We start from the raw sequence: 19,646 nt of genomic DNA, 5'->3' as shown, positions 1-19,646 counted from the left end.
GTGTGCAACATTTCCACGGTTACAAAATTTGGAATAGATTCTATCCTCGAGGTTTTCTCACTTCTCACCCCCATCCCCCCTTCTTTACCAGTACCGGTACTCGTACCTTTTTCGCTTGCTTCTACTCAGACTTCTTTATTTATCTTATTATTTTCTTCCTTTTAAAAATTGCACCTATTGTACACGTATTATACACGTATATTTATTCTCGGAGACCCCCTTCGGCCTTTGGGGAATCCCTCAAATATAAAACACAATAATAGAAAAGCTGACAGGATCGCTTTTCTAAATACATGTACCGGTATAGTCCATCAGCCAGTGGTGCCAAAGTGAGTCCCCTGTTGCACTTACAAATCGAACACCTGGAACTGACATCAATCGACAGCAAAAGCATCACTGAATCCGACCTGCCTACTTTCCCTGGCGAAACTCTTGCATTCCTTTTGCAGTGCGCCTTGGAAGTTCGACAAATTTCTTCTTCTTCATCAGCCATTACGAGGTTTTCCATCCGTTTTATCATGACATCCAATGCGTCTTCAGTGAAAAACGTGAAGTTTTGTCAACGTTTGGTGTGGTTTTCCGTGGCGATCGACCTAAAATCGCGAAATAAATCGCCGTCGATTTGAGCAGAGGTGAGTTGGCTTGGAGCACGTACAGATTCAAAAATATGTGTACATGCGCACCGGGAAGAAGATGAAGATGCTCACCATTTTCAAATAACTAATTCAAAAAACTACATGACTATTGTACTGCAATTGTTGTAGTTACTCGTTTGCAACTACAATGGTATGAAGAAGATAATCAAGCGAGGTACAGAGGGATTGATGGCTGATCAAAGCCCAAGGGACCAGCCCGAGGGCTCATCAAGCCCGACTGTACCTCGCTTGAATATGCTTCAGACGATCCCCAACAATTTTTTTGATTTTGAATTCAATCGCTTTATTCTTTGGGTGATCTCGAGTGTGGTAGATAGTACTTCGAAGTAGTACAACTGTAACTGTACTACTACCTGGTTGCAACATGTTCAAAGCAGCCTTGCCTTTATTTCAACTGTTTGCTGTCAGCATCCAGAGCCATGGCGTTTGCTAGTTGGTCGTAATGGAGAAGAGAACTGCAGGGCATTCACTCTATGTACAACATCCATCGCCGCAGATTCCTTACTTTTAGCTCTCCACGTTCCTTATTTTTCCAGGGATCAGGACCTTCCCGGGGTGATTCCATTCAGGGTGGAAGCGTAGATCACTTTTGCCAAACAGTAAAAACTACGCTTCAAACCTGCTTGACATAACTCGGGGTGCATACTTCGGAAACCCGAAGGTGGATGATGTTCAATACTAGCTCATTGTAATCTTCCTGAAGGTATGTATTCGGATACTCAATTAAATAGAACAGTGAAAGAGATGTGTAATGGAACAACACTCTACAAGTAGGCGAACAACAATTTTATTGTAATTTGAATCCAGATGTCATAGCCCGGGAGTGAGGGCTTGTAACTATTACTAACTTCTGATAGCTACTGTGCGTAGAACGTGGACACACTATGTCTTCTGTAGTTGGAACAGTTATTGTACAATATACTATACGGTGTGTGCCAGCTATATCACCTACCTGTAGAATGATAGGTTTGGCTGTCAATAGATGAAGCGCACGACTGTGCACTTGCGGTAGAAAGTGCAATACAATGTAATTATGAATTCGCAATATAGTAGTAGTACGCGAGGTGTGGATGAGTGTGAGTGCACCTACTTGACCACTTGGTTGGCAATGCTTTTAATCAGGTTATTGCAGTCTAGACGCCGGGTCTAGTCTCGCCCCTTTCTAATACTCTTTCACACTTTGCATATTTATGTTATCATGATGACCGCCGCTTCTAGATCACGCAGACCTGTGCTTGTATGTGTGTGCGTGTGCGTGTCCGATCGCCGTTCCGCGCAGAGGACAAAGTAGCAGTTTAGCTGCATGTTTAGCAAGTACTATCGCTACTGCCCCTGCTTGCTGTTTTCTACAATGTGTTATATCATAGCATGCTGTTGCTTTTAGCGAGAGGTTCTTTCGGTGCTCTTCCTCCAAACAGGAACATATTCTCTGCTCTGACGAGATCAGTTGGTTATGTGTGTGTTGGGTTAGGACTGGGTGAAGTTGCGTTATGCCAGCCGTGACTATACTTGTCACAAAACGTTCCGAGGGTTAGAGACGACACAGCCATGGGCGAGACTAACCGGAACACGCTCCCCGAGCGAGTTACCACAAGTGGTGCTGTGACCAGGATGGCTGGCAAGAACGAGGCAACAAAGTTCACCATTCCTAGAAGAGGCGCGAAGATCTCGGCCAGGCGCTTGTAGACGGTGCAAGCGCAGTCTAAGTATATTGAAGATGTTCAATGTATCCTGCCTCACTACTGGTTGTGTTGTTGTGGGTGCGGGAACTGGCCTCCACCAGGGAATTAAGAGTTTTGTTCTCTGTTGTGCTCGATAGGCATGGCGCAGTGATGACTGAGCTGCCTTTTGCGATGAGAACTGCATGCTGCATGATGGGCATACAGTTCATAAGGAGAGGTATGGATGTGTCGTACCACTCTGGTCTGTTTGGTCTAGTCCTCAAGCTGGGAAGCCGGCTAACGTGATTAGGGTGAAATATTTGATGGCGCCTTGCGGGCGATGAATCATGGCATGATGGTGAGAGGCATGCATGATGCGGCTTGCACTGGTCGGCTAGGCTAAGTGTGTGATGAGCGGGAATCCGGATGGCGCACGAGGCTCCGCGAGATGTCGCGAGTCAGGCGTGGGATCGGGAAACCTGATGCGACGGTGGTCGCTTGGCATGTTCACACGGCGGTCAGGGTTACAGTGGTTGAGTACGCTGTGCCCACGGGCAATTGGGGTGCGCACTCGTAGGCGCGCGCGTGCCGTGATCGGGCGGCAGCGGCGTGGCTGAGTATATCAGGCGAGCTGAGGCGAAGAGGACTGAGTTCTTCGCGGATCAGTCGTCCTGCTAGCACTATTTGTCTACTTTGCTCGTTCTTTTGCTGTGTTGATGATGGCTCAGCAACAGCAACAACAAGGCAGAGGTGTGAATGCGCCTGCTGCAAATGTTCATCAACCGTTAGTAGCTGGTGGTGCTGCTGCGGTGGGTGTCCCTGGTGCAGTGATGGCTGCAGCAGGGGGAGCGGCAGCTGGTGCTGGAGGAGCGCCAGTTGCTCCAGCGTTCGGGAGGCCTGCGGTGATGCCCGAGGCCTACGATGGTTCCGGAGACTGGGTGGAGTATATCCAGTACTTCGATCAGTGCGCGCAGGTGAACGGGTGGAATGACCCGCAGAAAGCGCAGTACTTAGCGGTACGCCTCAGAGGTGGGGCGCAACGCTTTTTGGCTACTATACCGGCTGCAAGACGGGCCGCATGGCAGCATGTGAGTGCGGACCTTGAGCGAAGGTTCGCACCACCTGCTAATGAGCGGCAGTTTAAGGCTCAATTCCGCACGAGGAGGCGTAAATCCGGTGAGGATTTAGCGCATCTGGCGGATGATCTGCGTCGGCTGGTGGTGCGGGCGTACCCCAACATGCCGGGTGGGTTACAGGATGAGCTGGTGAGGGACCAGTTCATCGAGGCGGTATCTCCTGTGGCCTTGAGAGTGAGGCTGCAGGAGAATCCTCCGGCGACGGTGCAGGCGGCATTAGAGATGGCGCTGCACCTGGAAAAGGTTTGGCGAAGTGTTGACTTGCCAAGCGAAGCTCCGCAGAGGCTGGTGGGCCCCTACGGAGAGAGCCAGCAAACACAGTTGGTGACGGCCGCTGTGGATGTTGCTGAGGCTTCAGCGAGAGGACAGACGGACGTCCTCGAGCGTACTTTGAGCAGCCTGGTGAGGACGCTCGACCAACTACTGGAGAGGCGTGATGCTCCAAGTGGTCAAGGAGGGCGAGGCCGAGGAAGAACTCGGGATCAGGAGCCCGCTCGACGAGTGAAGATGTTCACTTGTTGGAACTGTGGTGAACCGGGCCACAGGGCAGCCCAATGTCCTCGTGAAGCGCAGATGGGGCGCGGAGGATACGATGGCTCGAGGAGAGGGCCTTTGGGAAACGGCCAGTGACTGGGGCGATGGCCCACGTGCCTGGTCAGACCATTTCTTTGGGTCGAGAGTGCAATCCGGCAGCACCTGATGAGCGTGCTGTCGAACAATCCATACCTATGGTCGGATGCGACTCTGGAACGGGGATGTTGACCACGGGGACAATCGATGGGTTGTCAGTGGAGATGCTGGTAGATACTGGAGCGGCTGTAAGCTTAGTATCTGCGGATCTAGCCAGGAAGCTGGGCTACGATCCGGATCGACTCACGGCGGATGCGCCTGGGTTGAAGTTTTGTGGGGCAGATGGTAAGCCTCTGGTGGTGAACGGAAAAGTGGTTGTTCACCTTGGCGTTCAAGGATGTGTTTGTTCGCCGGAAATGCGGGTAGTCGATGGGCTGCGATTTCCATGTGTGCTGGGACGTGATGTGCTGTCCAGCATTCCCTGTAACATAACCTCTGCGAATGGCAAGCTATGTTTCAAGGTCGAAGAAAGGCGAGGGGGTGGTGCAGATGAGGCTCCGCTCCGCTTGCAGGAGAAGATTGTTCTCCCACCACACCACGAGATGACCGTGGCGGCTGTGGTGGACACTCTTGCATTCGATGGGATGCCAGAGTTGGGGCTCACGGAACCAGATTGTGGGACTGCGAGCGACCCTGGTCTCTTGGTGGCAAAGTGTGTTGTGCGGCCACAAGAGAATCGTGTTCCCGTGCGATTGATGAATTGCACGGCGGAACAAATCACTCTGCCCAAGAGAGCCCAGATTGGCAAGCTGTGTGCAGTTGCAACTGTGGTGGACGGTAGTGAAGAGTTGGACGAGGCGAATGACTGGTGTAGCTACGGGGCTAACCAGGATTTGTGGTCTGTACTGCGAGTGGGGAACCCCGATGGTGGTCCCGGCGCAGGGAAGCGCTCTCCAGGCGGGAAGAGGCTGCTTGAAACCGGTGGTGGTGATGACGATGGTCGGTCACACCATTGTGCGATGAGGGATGATGAGGCAGTACACGAGGCCGACGTTGACCAGCGTGGTCGTGGTACGATGCCTGATGGCTGTTGCTCTCAGGAGGGTAATCGGGAGGCATGCTCCCCACCTGATACAGGCAACAGCGAGCAGCCTGTGGTTGAGGCCGAGCAGTTGGCTAGGCTCAGAACCTTGGTCGAGCAGTACAGATGTGTATTCGCTATGAACATGTCCGAGCTGGGTCGGACAGACGTGTTGAAACACGAGATTAGGACTAGCTGTGATGGTCCAGTTTATGAGCCCGCAAGGAGATTGCCTTGGAGCTCGCGAGAAACATGTCGGAAGTTGGTTGACGACATGCTTGAACAGGGTGTGATCGAAGAATCGGTCAGTCCATGGTCTTCACCAGTTGTGTTGGTGCGGAAGAAGGACGGATCGACGAGGTTCTGTGTTGATTATCGGAGAGTCAATGCGATAACCGTGAAAGATCCATACCCACTCCCGCGTATTGATGATACGTTGGACGCGTTGGGCGGTGCGATGTACTTCTCGACGCTTGATCTGTGCTCTGGGTATCATCAGATGCCAATGGACGAGGCAGACAAGGCCAAGACGGCATTTTCCACGCCTGATGGGCACTATGAGTTCAATGTGATGCCATTTGGTGTGTGCAATGGCCCGAGCTCATTTCAACGGCTGATGAGTGCCGTTTTGCGAGGTTTGCAGTGGCAGATGTGCCTGGTATACCTCGATGATATTATCGTGTTCTCAAAGACGTTTGACGAACACTTGGAACGACTGGAAGCAGTGTTCCAAAGACTACTGGAGGCTGGTCTTCGGTTGAAACCCTCGAAATGTCATCTGTTGAGGACAGAAGTCAATTTCTTGGGTCATGTTGTCACGAAGGATGGTGTGCGCACCGATCCGGACAAGATTGAGACCGTGTCAGAGTGGCGGTGCCCAAAGAACGTAGCAGAGATGCGTTCTTTTATGGGTTTCTGTGGCTACTATCGACGGTTTGTGAAGGATTTTGCATCCATTTCTCGGCCGCTGGTGAAGCTGACGAGGCAAAATCAGAGGTTTTCATGGGATGGCGAGTGTGAGATCGCATTCCAATTGCTGAAGCAGAAGATGTCTTCAGCACCCACGTTGGCGTATCCGAGGTTTGAGACCGATGCGCCCCCATTTGTGGTCGATGTGGACGCAAGTGGTCATGGTTTGGGAGCTGTGTTGTCCCAGACCGACGCAGATGGTCGGGAGCGACCTATTGCGTATGCAAGCAGAGGGTTGAACTCTGCAGAGAGGAATTATGGCTCGACGAAGAGTGAACTCCTCGGACTAGTGTGGGCATTTAGGCATTTCAGATGCTATTTGCTGGGTCGAAGGTTTGTCGTGCGCACAGACCATCAAGCACTAAAATACCTGAACCGTTTCAAAGAACCAAGTGCGATCGTGGCGCGGTGGCTTGAGTTTCTGAGTGATTTCGATTACGAGGTGCGTTATCGGAAAGGTAAAGTCCATGCCAATGCTGATGGCTTGTCTCGACAAGTGCAGGATCAGAGGTGTGGCACCACAGTCCCTGATGAGGTGATCGCTGTGGTATCAGACGAAAGGAGCTCAGTGGCGAATGCTGAGTCGGTCCAGAGTGACCTTCCTACGCCCTTTGTGCGGCGACGAAACTGGACATCAGCTGATTGGGCTGATGCTCAGCAGCGTGATCATGAATTGACACGGCTGAGTGAGTGGCTCAGCTCCGGGTCATCTTCGCCTGACTTGACTGGTGTGAGTCCGGCTCTGAGGCATTATTTCCGAGGACGAAAATGTCTTGTGGTGCGGGAGGACGTGATATGTCGCGTTTTGCACAGTGAGAACGCAGGAGAGGGCACAAAGTTTCAAATTTTGGTGCCAGTTGCGTTGCGCGGTCAGGTGCTGAGTGAGTACCATGATCATCTAGGTCACTTAGGGGTGACTAGAACGTATCACCAGATTCAGTCCAAGCTCTTCTGGTATGGCATGAAGAGAGATGTGGAAGACTGGATTGGTAGTTGTGCGTCGTGCAGTCGACGATCGAGACCTGTGGGGCGTGGCAGTGGCGCACCACTAGAGGTCACCTGGTCGGGTTATCCGTTCGAGAGAGTTGGAATGGATTTAATTCCCGGATTGCCAGAGACAGATGCTGGCAACAAGCACATTTTGGTAATTGTTGACTATTTTACCAAATGGGTTGAAGCGTATCCGCTGAAAAGGATGGATGCATCCACGATAGCTTCAAAGTTTGTGAGTGAGTTTGTTGCAAGGTTTGGAGCACCGGAGAGTGTGCACACTGACCAGGGCAAAAACTTTGACTCCAGATTGTTCAGAGATGTCTGTTCAATGCTTGGTATTAAAAAGACCAGGACGACGGCTTATCACCCTGCTGGAAATGGGTTGGTAGAGCGTTTTAATCAGACATTGGAGAAGATGATTTCTCACTATGTCGATGTGCATCAGCGAGATTGGGATGTGCATTTGCCGGCGGTTTTGATGGCTTACAGAGCCACGCCTCAGGCGAGTACGGGTTACACGCCTGCGTATCTACTGTTCGGTAGACAGATGTGTCTGCCACAGGATGTCGCTTATGGCTTACCACCTGATGAGATGGTCAGCATATGCGAGCCTAGCTACGTCAGAGATTTGAGACAAAGGCTAGCGCATGTGCATGCAGTTGTGCGGAAGAAGTTGGAAACCGTGCACAAGCATCAAGCTCACTTGCATGATTCGGGAGCAGTACCCGTTTCATTCGCAGAAGGAGATCTGGTATGGTTGTTGGTACCAGCAGTTCCGATGGGGACTACTCCGAAGTTCTCCAAGCTCTGGCAAGGGCCGTTTGAAATAGTAACGAAGTTGTCAGACGTAGTGTATCGGGTGAGAGATACACGAGCGGCCAGTGTCAAGGTGCAGATTGTGCACGTGAACAGGCTAAAACGATGTAGAGTAAGGCCTAACCATCTTCACGCTGTGAGTGAGGTGGAGGAACCTGAAGATGCTGAGTCTGTCGAAACGCCCCCGGCTGATGTGTATGTGCCGGACCCTACAGACTTGTTGTATTGGGATTCTGATGAGGATGCCCAGCATGAGACGTATGGCGGCGTGGACGGTGTTGGCGGCCAACCAGTTGTGCAGATCCCGCTACCAGTCAACCAGCCACCGCCACAACCAGCCCAGATTGCGGTTCAGACTCGAGCTGGGAGGACCGTCCGGCCACCGCAGTACTATGGGATGCAAACCCAGTTGAGAAGACGACGGTAAGCCGAATGTTGTCACCACGAGGACGTGGCAGTCTTTTCGAAGGCGCGGGGAGATGTCATAGCCCGGGAGTGAGGGCTTGTAACTATTACTAACTTCTGATAGCTACTGTGCGTAGAACGTGGACACACTATGTCTTCTGTAGTTGGAACAGTTATTGTACAATATACTATACGGTGTGTGCCAGCTATATCACCTACCTGTAGAATGATAGGTTTGGCTGTCAATAGATGAAGCGCACGACTGTGCACTTGCGGTAGAAAGTGCAATACAATGTAATTATGAATTCGCAATATAGTAGTAGTACGCGAGGTGTGGATGAGTGTGAGTGCACCTACTTGACCACTTGGTTGGCAATGCTTTTAATCAGGTTATTGCAGTCTAGACGCCGGGTCTAGTCTCGCCCCTTTCTAATACTCTTTCACACTTTGCATATTTATGTTATCATGATGACCGCCGCTTCTAGATCACGCAGACCTGTGCTTGTATGTGTGTGCGTGTGCGTGTCCGATCGCCGTTCCGCGCAGAGGACAAAGTAGCAGTTTAGCTGCATGTTTAGCAAGTACTATCGCTACTGCCCCTGCTTGCTGTTTTCTACAATGTGTTATATCATAGCATGCTGTTGCTTTTAGCGAGAGGTTCTTTCGGTGCTCTTCTTCCAAACAGGAACATATTCTCTGCTCTGACGAGATCAGTTGGTTATGTGTGTGTTGGGTTAGGACTGGGTGAAGTTGCGTTATGCCAGCCGTGACTATACTTGTCACAAAACGTTCCGAGGGTTAGAGACGACACAGCCATGGGCGAGACTAACCGGAACACGCTCCCCGAGCGAGTTACCACACAGGCACACGTGTAATACGGAAACTGCAATGGTTTACACTGCAAATCTTCTCGATTTGCAAGATTTTTCCCGTAATTCACAAAAATCTGAAAGTTCATTCCTGAAACGCGCATGGCACTGATTGGAGATTGGGTTTAGGTCACAACAATGGCTGTCGATGAAATGCCAAAAATGGTCACTTTGTCGGCTTCCCCCTGCAGAGCGTGCAAGTCGTTTACTCTTTTTATTTGCGGATTCGGTGTACAGGGTACCTAAACTCCCCATTGAGGCCAAAATCAAGTATTCGATTTCTAAGTGCAACAGGGTGCTTGAATTTGACGACTTCTGAGTTCTTGGCTGATGGACTAGTAATAACGTCTGTGGGAAACACCCTAGTAAAATAAATAAAATAATAATACCTGTAATAATAAACGACGTTTACGTGTATTTCGTGCACCGCGTACGTACGTACGTGTACTGGTACGTACACACGTGGCCACCCGTGACCTTCTTGGCAGCAAACATCCGGCAGGGGAGCCGGCTGATGCAGAGTCTCTGCTCACGGGTGAGCCACCTGTTCAGCCCCACAGAGTGATGTTCTTAAGCCTGACCCGTGACGTCATCCGCCGGGCCGCCCTGCACACCCACGGCGCGGCTGGGCCATCGGGCATGGACGCTGATGGATGGCGGCGCATGTGCACCGCGTTCTCCGAAGCGTCGGATGAGCTGTGTGACTCGCTTGCAACATGCGCTCGTCGCATTGCTACCACATACGTCAACCCAGCGACACTGGAGGCGCTCGTCGCATGCAGATTAATAGCCCTTGACAAGTCGCCGGGTGTTCGACCCATTGGTATCGGCGAAGTGGCCAGGCGCATTGTCGGCAAAGCCATCCTCACTGTCACCGGGAGAGATATCCAAGATGCAGCGGGCACCCTTCAACTGTGTGCCGGTCAGGAGTGCGGCATTGAAGCTGCCATCCATGCGATGCAAGATGTCTACCGTGAGGAGGATGCGGATGCCATATTGCTCGCCGACGCTTCGAACGCCTTCAACCGGCTTAACCGCCAGTGAAGCCTGCCTACGGAACATCCGTCACCTCTGTCCCTCTATAGCGCCAGCTGTAATCAACACCTACCGCCAACCATCCCGCCTATTCGTTGATGGAGAGTGCTTGCTATCGTGCGAGGGTACCACTCAGGGTGACCCTCTGGCCATGCCCGTATATGCGCTTGGAGTCCTCCCGCTCATCAAGAAAGTTGCAGTGCCTGGTGCGAAACAGGGCTGGTATGCGGACGATGCTGCAGCCGGTGGCAAGCTAACGCCTGTTTGCCAATGGTGGGACAATCTCGTCAGCCACGGTCCTGGGTATGGCTACCACTGCAATGCCCAGAAGTCACTCCTCCTGGTCAAGCCCTCCAGGTACGCAGCTGCTATCGAGATGTTTGAGGGGACCGGTGTGCAGGTCACGTGTGATGGTTGCCGCCACCTTGGTGCACCTTTGGGCACGGATGAGTTTATAGAACAATTTGTCCAGTCCAAGGTCGCCACCTGGTGTGAGGAAGTTGCGCAGCTCACGACCATCGCTGCATCGCAGCCACAGGCCGCCTACTCCGCCTTCACACAGGGCCTGCAAAACAAGTGGTCCTTCCTCTGCCGGACCTCCTCCATCCCGCCGTCCTTGCTTGAACCGCTGGAACACGCAATCAGCGGTCGGCTCATCCCGGCCATCACGGGTCAGGCTCCACCTGGGACAACTGTTCGCTCCCTACTCTCTCTGCCTTGCCGGCTTGGGGGACTGAGTATGGCAGACCCTTGTTCAGTGGCTGAACAGTACACCTCATCCCGAAGGATCACGGCTAGCCTCGTGTCTCGCCTGCTGGAGCAGGAGTCGTCTCTTGGCGACTCTCTGACTCAGCTCCGGACGGTCAAGGCGACGGTTCGGGCCGAGAAGCGGAGCGCGTTCAAGTCTATGGCTGACGCTCTTCGCTCGGATCACCGGGAGCTGGCCCCTGTTCTCGACCTGGCCTCAGAAAAGGGTGCATCCAGCTGGCTGACCTGCCGCCCCCTCAGCCGCCATGGTTTCACACTCAGCAAGGGAGATTTCCGGGATGGCCTGTGCCTCCGGTACGGCTGGACACCTCCTCGGCTCCCAAGCCTCTGCGTGTGCAGTAAGCCGCTGAATGTGAGTCACGCCCTGTCGTGCCCGTTTGGTGGCTTCCCGACGCTGCGACACAACGAGGTGAGGGACATCACCGCCAGAGCTCTAAGGCAGGTCGCTCACAACGTGACAGTGGAACCCCACCTCCAGCCCGTCACCGGAGAGGCTTTCCGCCATCGCACAGCTGTCACGGAGGAGCAAGCTCGGCTGGACGTTGCGGCTAGTGGTGTGTGGGGTGGCCGATTCGAGCGCATCTTTATTGATGTACGGGTGTTCAACCCTTTTGCGTCTTCGAATCGTGCCACCTCCCTCGCTGCTAGCTACAGACGCCATGAACAGGAAAAGCGCCGGAAGTACGAGGAGCGAGTACGTGAAGTTGAGCATGCCTCCTTCGTGCCCGTTGTGCTCTCTGCCTCTGGTGGCTATGGCAAGCATGCCAATGCTCTTTTCACGCGGATTGCCTCTCTCCTGGCTGAGAAGAGTAAGGAGGCATACGGGCAGGTTATCTCCTTGCTGCGCTGCCGCCTTGGGTTTGCCCTGGTGCGTTGTGGTGCTATGTGCCTGCGTGGCTCAAGGAGCATGTTTGCTCCTGCCATGCCTGAGTCCCCTGCTGTGCTAGTGGCGGCGGAGGCACGCATCCAGTGAACCTGCACAGTGCAGTGATCCTACTGAGTGACAGACTCTGTAAATACTGTATCTGATGATTCGTTTTATGTGTTGATTCTTCACAAAATGTGTTATTTTGCCCGTACAAGAGGCTCAGTGATCTAAAAAAAACAAAAAAACAAAAACAAAAACAAAAAAACGTACGAGCGTACACACGTGGTGCATGTCTTTGCGTGGTCCGCGTAGAACCATATTTGGCAAAATTTAGAAAAGCGATCCTGTCAGCTTTTCTATTAAAGGCGGTGTTTACATGAGGCGTTTCAACCCGGGTTGAGTTCGACCCGGGTCAGTTTCAACCCGCCATGTGCATAAAATGAATTGCGCGTTTACATGACGCATTGCGCTTGACCCGGGTTGAAATTTCGCCCCGGGTTGATTTCAACCCTCCCCCCAAGGGGAGGGTTGAAATCAACCCGGGTCAAGAAAATCGTACAAACGTACTTCTGTGCGTATCTCGCGCCAGGTTTGAACGGCACTGCAGATGCAAATTTCGCGCGAACGGATTCACGTGACCAAACAGGACTGTAGAAGTGGACTTTTGGCGGCATATCAGTATTTGACCCGGGTCAACTGTCTTCATGTAAACAGTAAACGCTCACCTCTTTTGTCTATCGTACAGACTTTCAACCCGGGCTGAACTCGACCCGGGTTGAAATTTCTCATGTAAACACAGCCTAAGTACGATCGAGGTTCTGCTATACGTGAAACGTAGAGAAATCACGTAGAGAGCAGGTGTCTGGGTTAGAGTCTACGGCTTCGCGTGTTTTGGCTCCAGATTTCTACGCGCCCGCGAGCTAGATGGGGTTCTCTACGTTGTGGCACTGAGTACATAAACACTCGTACATGTAGTACGAGGTGAATAGCAATTTCTGGACATGAAAATAAAATAGAGGCCCACTGGCTGTGTGTTTTACATTTTTCATATCTTTTTGTATCTATTGTATGGCCTAATCCTTCATCTTTCCAAATATGTGACAATTGCTCATGCTGTGATCCCAGAGACTTTATAGCAGGATGTTTTCGAGAGGCCAATTTTTTGGCCTAAATTTCAGTGTATGGAATTCTGGACATGAAAGTAAAATAGCGTCAATAGGCATCCTATACTGCACCATATTTGTTATTTTTTCTATTGGTGGACTGCAGTTGGCCTCTCCACACTTCCAGCCAGCAGGTCCAAGACTATACAGCATCTGAAGTGGAGTGCACATGGGGAAGCCAACGATTCGTCCATTACTTCTTATTTTATTCAAAATTCAAAATTCTCTTGCGACATAGTACCACAAAACTCGTTGAAATGCCTCCCGAGAAAAGGCTATCAACACAACACCGACACGAGGAGAAACTACAACAGCCCAGCTGTCAACTACAACAAGAAAAAAGTTCATCAACCTGACTGACTTGACTCTACACGCGACGAAAAATTATTTTACTCGAAATGTCCAGAAATGTACAATGTCCAGAAATAGCAATTCACCTCGTACACAGCGACATACCTGATGAGACTCGTGAAAAAAGAAAAAGGCCCAACCCTGCCCTGCCAGTTACATGTATTTGGACTTACGGGGGTCGCCATGGCAAATAATAATGGAAAAACCAAGATCATTCGTGCACGCAACACAAGTAAAAGAATAAGAAAAATGGAACAGAGAATCAGAAGTCACATTCTGCTGCGGCCAGCACAGCGGGAATGTCAGCCAAAGCTCGGTTAGATTTCGGTTGAGCGGCGCGATGTCCACGGAGGCTAGCATTTGCTGAGCGGACAAGAGAGAAAGAGACCCTTGAACTGATCCAGGCCAGTACGGTGGAATAGGGCTCTTTTCTCTTGTCCGAAAGCATACAGGCAACTCTGTTGTAGAGCGCAGTGGCCGCTTTCCCGAATCCTCCAGATGCACTCAAGACGACCGGCACAAATGGCGCGTGCTCAATTTCACGGATTCGCTCCTCATACGAGCGCCTCTTCTCAGCTTCGTGTTTTCGGTAAGTAGCTGGAAGTGACTGCTGGCGGTTGGACCTTGTGGCACACGCAGAGAAAATGCGTACGGATTTGCTGGGTATCGATCAACTGCATGCAGAAAACTGCCAAATATATATTTTTTTAATCACAAAAGTTTTTTTAGCTTTTTACCGGCTCATATAATCCTTCTTGATGAATGCATGATGAAAAAAGAGAAAAATAATAAGGCACCCATTTTTATAGTCCAGGGGATGGCCTATGGGCCACGCCTGATAAAAAGAATAAACAGAGAAAAGAAAAAAGACAGTTCAATTGCACACTGATCACTAAAAACTGCCAAATATTGGAAGGGGAAATTCCCAGTACACATTCCACGTGACTTCTCTAGGTGAAACGTAGAGCAGAACAGCATTTCTTTACGTTACGGGAACGCGAAGAAAGTTCGCGTGATTGTTTGCGTCGCGTTTCCAAAACGTAGAGCAGAACCTCCCTAGTGTTCATATGGCAGAAAAAACGACATCGCTATGCTACGTAAGTTTCTACGTAAGGTGCTCGGTATTTCACTTAGGCTACGTAAGTTTCTACGTAAGGTGCTCGGTATTTTTTTTTTAGTCTTTGGCACCTATGATCAGGGGATGGCCCACGCCTGGTAAAAAAACAAAAAAACAAAAAAACAATGAGAAGTTGCGTACAAATCGTGTACAAACTAAACAGACTATGGATTCGAACATAAACAGAGTGGAAACCGGAATCCGAGAAAACGATAACATGCAAAATCATGAAAAAGTGGGGGGGGGGGGTACTGAAGCAGAACAGTAGCCAAACACACCACGGATAGTTACCGAAAGCACTCTGCAGCAGCAAGGACCACAGAAGCATCAGAGTCAATGACTCTCTGGCGGGCATCTTGAGACCATGGCCTGCGGTGACCACGGAGGCTGGCATTGGAGGCACGAACAAGAGAAAAGGAAACCCTTGACCTAATAAAGGCAAGAAGTGAGGAGAAGGGCTCCTTTCTCTTGTCGGCGAGCATAGAGGCGACACGCTTGAAAAAAGCGGAGGTGCTCGGTATTAGAGAGGTTTCGCTTCACGTTGTTCTGCACTACACCGTGAAATTTCACGTCGGTGTGGCAAATTTTGGCGTCGAAACTCCCGTTCATGACGTGAGCTGAGGTCAACTCACGTTCGACGTGAACGCGAGTTTTTGCAAATTTAGCCTTGCTACCAGGTTGGGATTATTGACTCGATTTGTCGATTTTGCCTAAACTAGCTATAAATAATATTTGCGCGACTTTGGCCTCACCAAAAATCACTTTTTTCACTTTTTGAAGTTTTCGCTCCCAGTTTTCGCTCCTGTCGTCAGCGACACGACGTGCTTCACAAGCAACGTGAAACGAAAGCTCTTTCTGAGCTCGCGTCGACGCAAAAAATTGACGTTCACGTAAGAGCACAAATCACGCGGGTCGAAACCTCTCTATTAGATCTACCAACGCGTGGTAGCCGCGTGCTGTGCACGTGCACGGCAGACATTGTGTTGCATGCATGCAGTGCAGTCCGTTTTCGGATGTGCATGCGCGAGGAACTAATTTGGAACTGCTTCTTGCATGAGCTGTTTCGGATATTTCGTGTCCTGGCTTATTTCGCTTCGGCTCTGCTGAGACCTCCTTTCACGGAATATTACTCAATGACAGGTGAGTTAACCAGTTCCCTTTGATTCATTTGCTTGTACTCTTTCATTTACGAAAAGTGTGCTGATTTTAGGTGGAATTATGGAATACAATAAATAATGGAAAAGCTGACAGGATCTCTTTTCTTATTTAAATTTTAGCTTTTCTGCTTCATGGCAGTTTTCTAAAAAAGGTTATTATTGTGTTCACATGGCAGAAAAAACGACATCGATATGCTACGTAAGTTTCTACGTAAGGTGCTCGGTATTTCACTTAGGCTACGTAAGGTGCTCGGTATTAGATCTACCAACGAGTGGTAGCCGCGTGCTGTGCACGTGCACGGCAGACAATTGTGTTGCAATTGCAGTGCAGTGCAGTCCGTTTTCGGATGTGCATGCGCGAGGAACTTCCTTCTTTGGAACTGCTTCATGCATGAGCTGTTTCGGATATTTCGTGTCCTGGCTTATTTCGCTTCGGCTCTGCTGAGACCTCCTTTCACGGAATATTACTCAATGACAGGTGAGTTGACCAGTTCCCTTTGATTCATTTGCTTGTGTTGACTCTTTCATTTACGAAAAGTGTGCTGAGTTTAGGTGGAATACAATTATAAATAATGGAAAAGCTGACAGGATCTCTTTTCTAAATTTAGCTTTTCTGCTGTCGAGGCCTCCTTTTACGGAATACTCAATGACAGGTGATCTCTGATTTGGCCAGTTTCCTTCGATTCATTTGCTTATGCCCACCCGTACCCTTTCATTTACGGAAACTTGTGCTGATTTTTTTCGGATTTAGATCCACTCGTATCTCCTTGCCCTTGCCAACAGTGTGCGAAGAACGCGAGTTCAGCTTCTTGACGGTAAGGCTTATGTTGCTGCTGAGGCTTAGATGTGTTGTAGAAATACTCATGTTCATTGTACATTTGTACGTTACAAGTAAGGCACTGGTCATGATTGCTTCCGGCATTCCGTGCTCCGATCATAGGGTAGAATCTGAATTTTGCAGTGGCATAGCATCGTTGGCAGTTCCCAATCTGGAGGGAAAGGTTCAAGGACGCATTGGCCGAGTATGCATCATATATTCGCATATCAGCGAAAATCTCCATTATGAAGAGGTTCATGCATTCAGCGACTTGTTTGCTTCATACGAAACAAGCCAATGGGTGCAGTCTCGTCTCGTGAAAATCTCGTACGATTGGATTTGTTTACTCGAGTCTGGGCTGTTTGATTTGTGAGTAGCGCCGAAATTGCACTGCCCCAAATAAAGTTGCGTGCCGGCAGAGCAAGAATTACGAACTGCAATCTGTTTGTAGTACATGTACCTGCAAGAATGTGCTGTACATGTATCGTATTTTCTCTGTTGTTGTTTCAGTTGCCGTCATGTTGCTAAAGAAAGGTTCAGTGACTCATTTGTTTCATACAAGACGAGTCAATGGTTTGGTCTGGCTTAGAATCTTTCGCTGTAGAAGAAATCTATTCGTCTCTATTGGAGAAATAATTGTATTCACTCGTTATAAAATAGTGTTAAGACAAACTCACAGAACAGATACCATCGGTCCCTTGATGTTCGTCCTAAAGTAGCCCTTGGCGGATTATGCTGGCATAATATTTGGCATAATCTTAGGATTTCGTCAAAAAATTACGCTCCGGCATAATATGCGGATTCCAACGTGTAAGGTCGGCATAATCTTTCGGTTTAGACAAAAATTATGCTTAGGGCATAATACAGCTTTGTCCTCCGGCATAATACCGTATTATCTCTAATATAAGCACGGTCCTTTATTTTTTCAATGTACCTCCGCCCCGTGCTATTAATGGAGACATTCCTTTATTGGAGACTGTTCCATTATTATTTCAACCTCATTTCAGAGGCATGTTGCCATGCCAAATTCATGTCAGACACACACATTTCAGGGTTTTTTTCGCCGGTACAGATAATGAATTAACACAGTGTGCTTTTAATGGAGACTGGTCACTTTATTTTTTGAATGCCGCCCCAAGGTGTTCTATTATTGGAGACGTGCTATTATTGGAGACTGTGCTTATATTAGAGATAATACGGTATATGGATTCAAACGTGTAAGGTCGGCATAATCTTTCGGTTTAGACAAAAATTATGCTTAGGGCATGGCCGTGTGTGTGCCTGGTTTCTCAATCCACTATGTACAGCGTGAATACTTAGTGGAACCGAGCATAATTCAGCATATTTGTTGGCATAATTGTGGCATAATCAAAAGCATAATTTGACGATTGGCCGAGCATAGTCCGCCAATGGCTATCCTAAAGAGGTTTGACTGGATATCATTCATACTCCCCCAAAGTCGTGTAACATTTTATTATTATGGAGTGCCTTGCTTATCTCTCAGTACCTCCAACCATATATCCTTGCCCCTTATATCCTCAGGATCAGTGTAGTTGTTGGAATGAGGTGTCGGACAATGTATTTGTTTACATTTTAATACATGTTTATTGTTCCTACTTTGCTGTGTTGTTTTAGACAATCGTGGACTTGTAACACTTTGAAGTCATTGAACTGCTTCCAAAAGTTTTATTGACATCAACAGGATTACGATTTCAGTACAATATGATGCTGAATGACCTATCACGACAACCCATGACTACAATTATAAACACAGAATCAACAAAAACATCTGCGGCACGCACCTGGTTACAATTCTCAAGTAAATGTGATTTAGGGTGTGGACATCTGAATTTTCTGAAAGACAAGACAATTTTAAGACGGAGTCATGAAATTCTGCAACAGCAACATCCAAACAAAGACCTGCGTATAAAAAAAGTGTCACCGCCACTACCCATATGATTCCCCTGCAGAAGAACATGAATATGCAAGACTATAAATGTAGTGCCATTTTCTGCAAGGAAAGGCTTGCACATCAATGCGTAAAATACGGTATTGAATTTGATATGATGCACATGTAGAGGCGCTACATGTTCGCCATCATTTAAGCGGGATTCACAGAAGCTTTTTTGTGATGCGACACGCGATGCGACAGGCGCGAAACCGGGAAAACCCCAAATCGCAGCCATGTCGCGGCCCACGCAACTGCCGCAACTGGGCCATCGCAGAAGTTGAGCTTGGCTCAACTTTTGCGATGCGATGCGATGCGACAAGCGATTTGGTGTACGATTTTGACCTTTTCTACAGCAAAGTTGTACAAAGGTGCAAGAGTTGCCTATAAATTTTTACAAGTTGTGTCAAACCGCGCGAATATCATGGTGACGTACCCAAATCAGCAAAACTTTGTCGCATCGCTGACTTCTTCTGTGAATGGTATTTCGCGAGTTCGCATCGCACGCATCCATCGCAGATCGCGTCGCATCGCATGTCGCATCGCAAAAAAGCTTCTGTGAATCCCGCTTTAGGGCATTCCATTGATGACACAATTATTATAAATAATATAATAATGATAATACCACAGCACGCGTAATAATATAATTATGTGGGTAAAATTATACGTTCCGCTTCTGTCCTGTCTCCTATGATCAAATTCCATTATCAAGATAATTATTAACACGGCGCACTGATGACCTGTGACGCCAGATCATGGATTGTCGGCCAGATTTCTCCATGTAGGCTTGTCCAGAGCGATGGCCCTCACATTCCCCAGCTGACTGCTGCGCTTCAAGTCGATGTTCCTCCTCTGTAAGTCGCTTGTGATGCGCGTCGCAATGAATGTCCTTGGACGTCCACGCCCAGCCTTGGCATCTCCCGCAAAATAGCCCGTCAGCGCGATCAAGAGTACATAACCCCCCAGAGTGTGCAACTCCCATATACCCTGTTGTCCCGACAGAATTTCAAGTTGACGTCATTATTTATGACGCAATGCTCCTTGCAGCAGTGATTTACAACATGTGTACGGGTGTCAACGCCTCACACGTTTTTCTTTGCAATAATTTGTACAGGATCGATCGGCTTCGCGGTCAACCACAGGTTCCGGATTCGTCTGATAATCCGTGTACAGTGCGCATTGATTGCATCATCAAAATGACGTCAACTTGAAATTCTGTCGGGACAGCACCCATAGTGGAGTTGCACACTCTGGGGGGGGGGGGGG

Source organism: Sycon ciliatum, chromosome 4 (assembly GCF_964019385.1).
Source record: "Sycon ciliatum chromosome 4, ocSycCili1.1, whole genome shotgun sequence".
Classification (NCBI taxonomy): domain Eukaryota; kingdom Metazoa; phylum Porifera; class Calcarea; order Leucosolenida; family Sycettidae; genus Sycon; species Sycon ciliatum.
The sequence above is the reverse complement of the archived record's forward strand: the minus strand, read 5'-3'. Positions refer to the sequence as shown.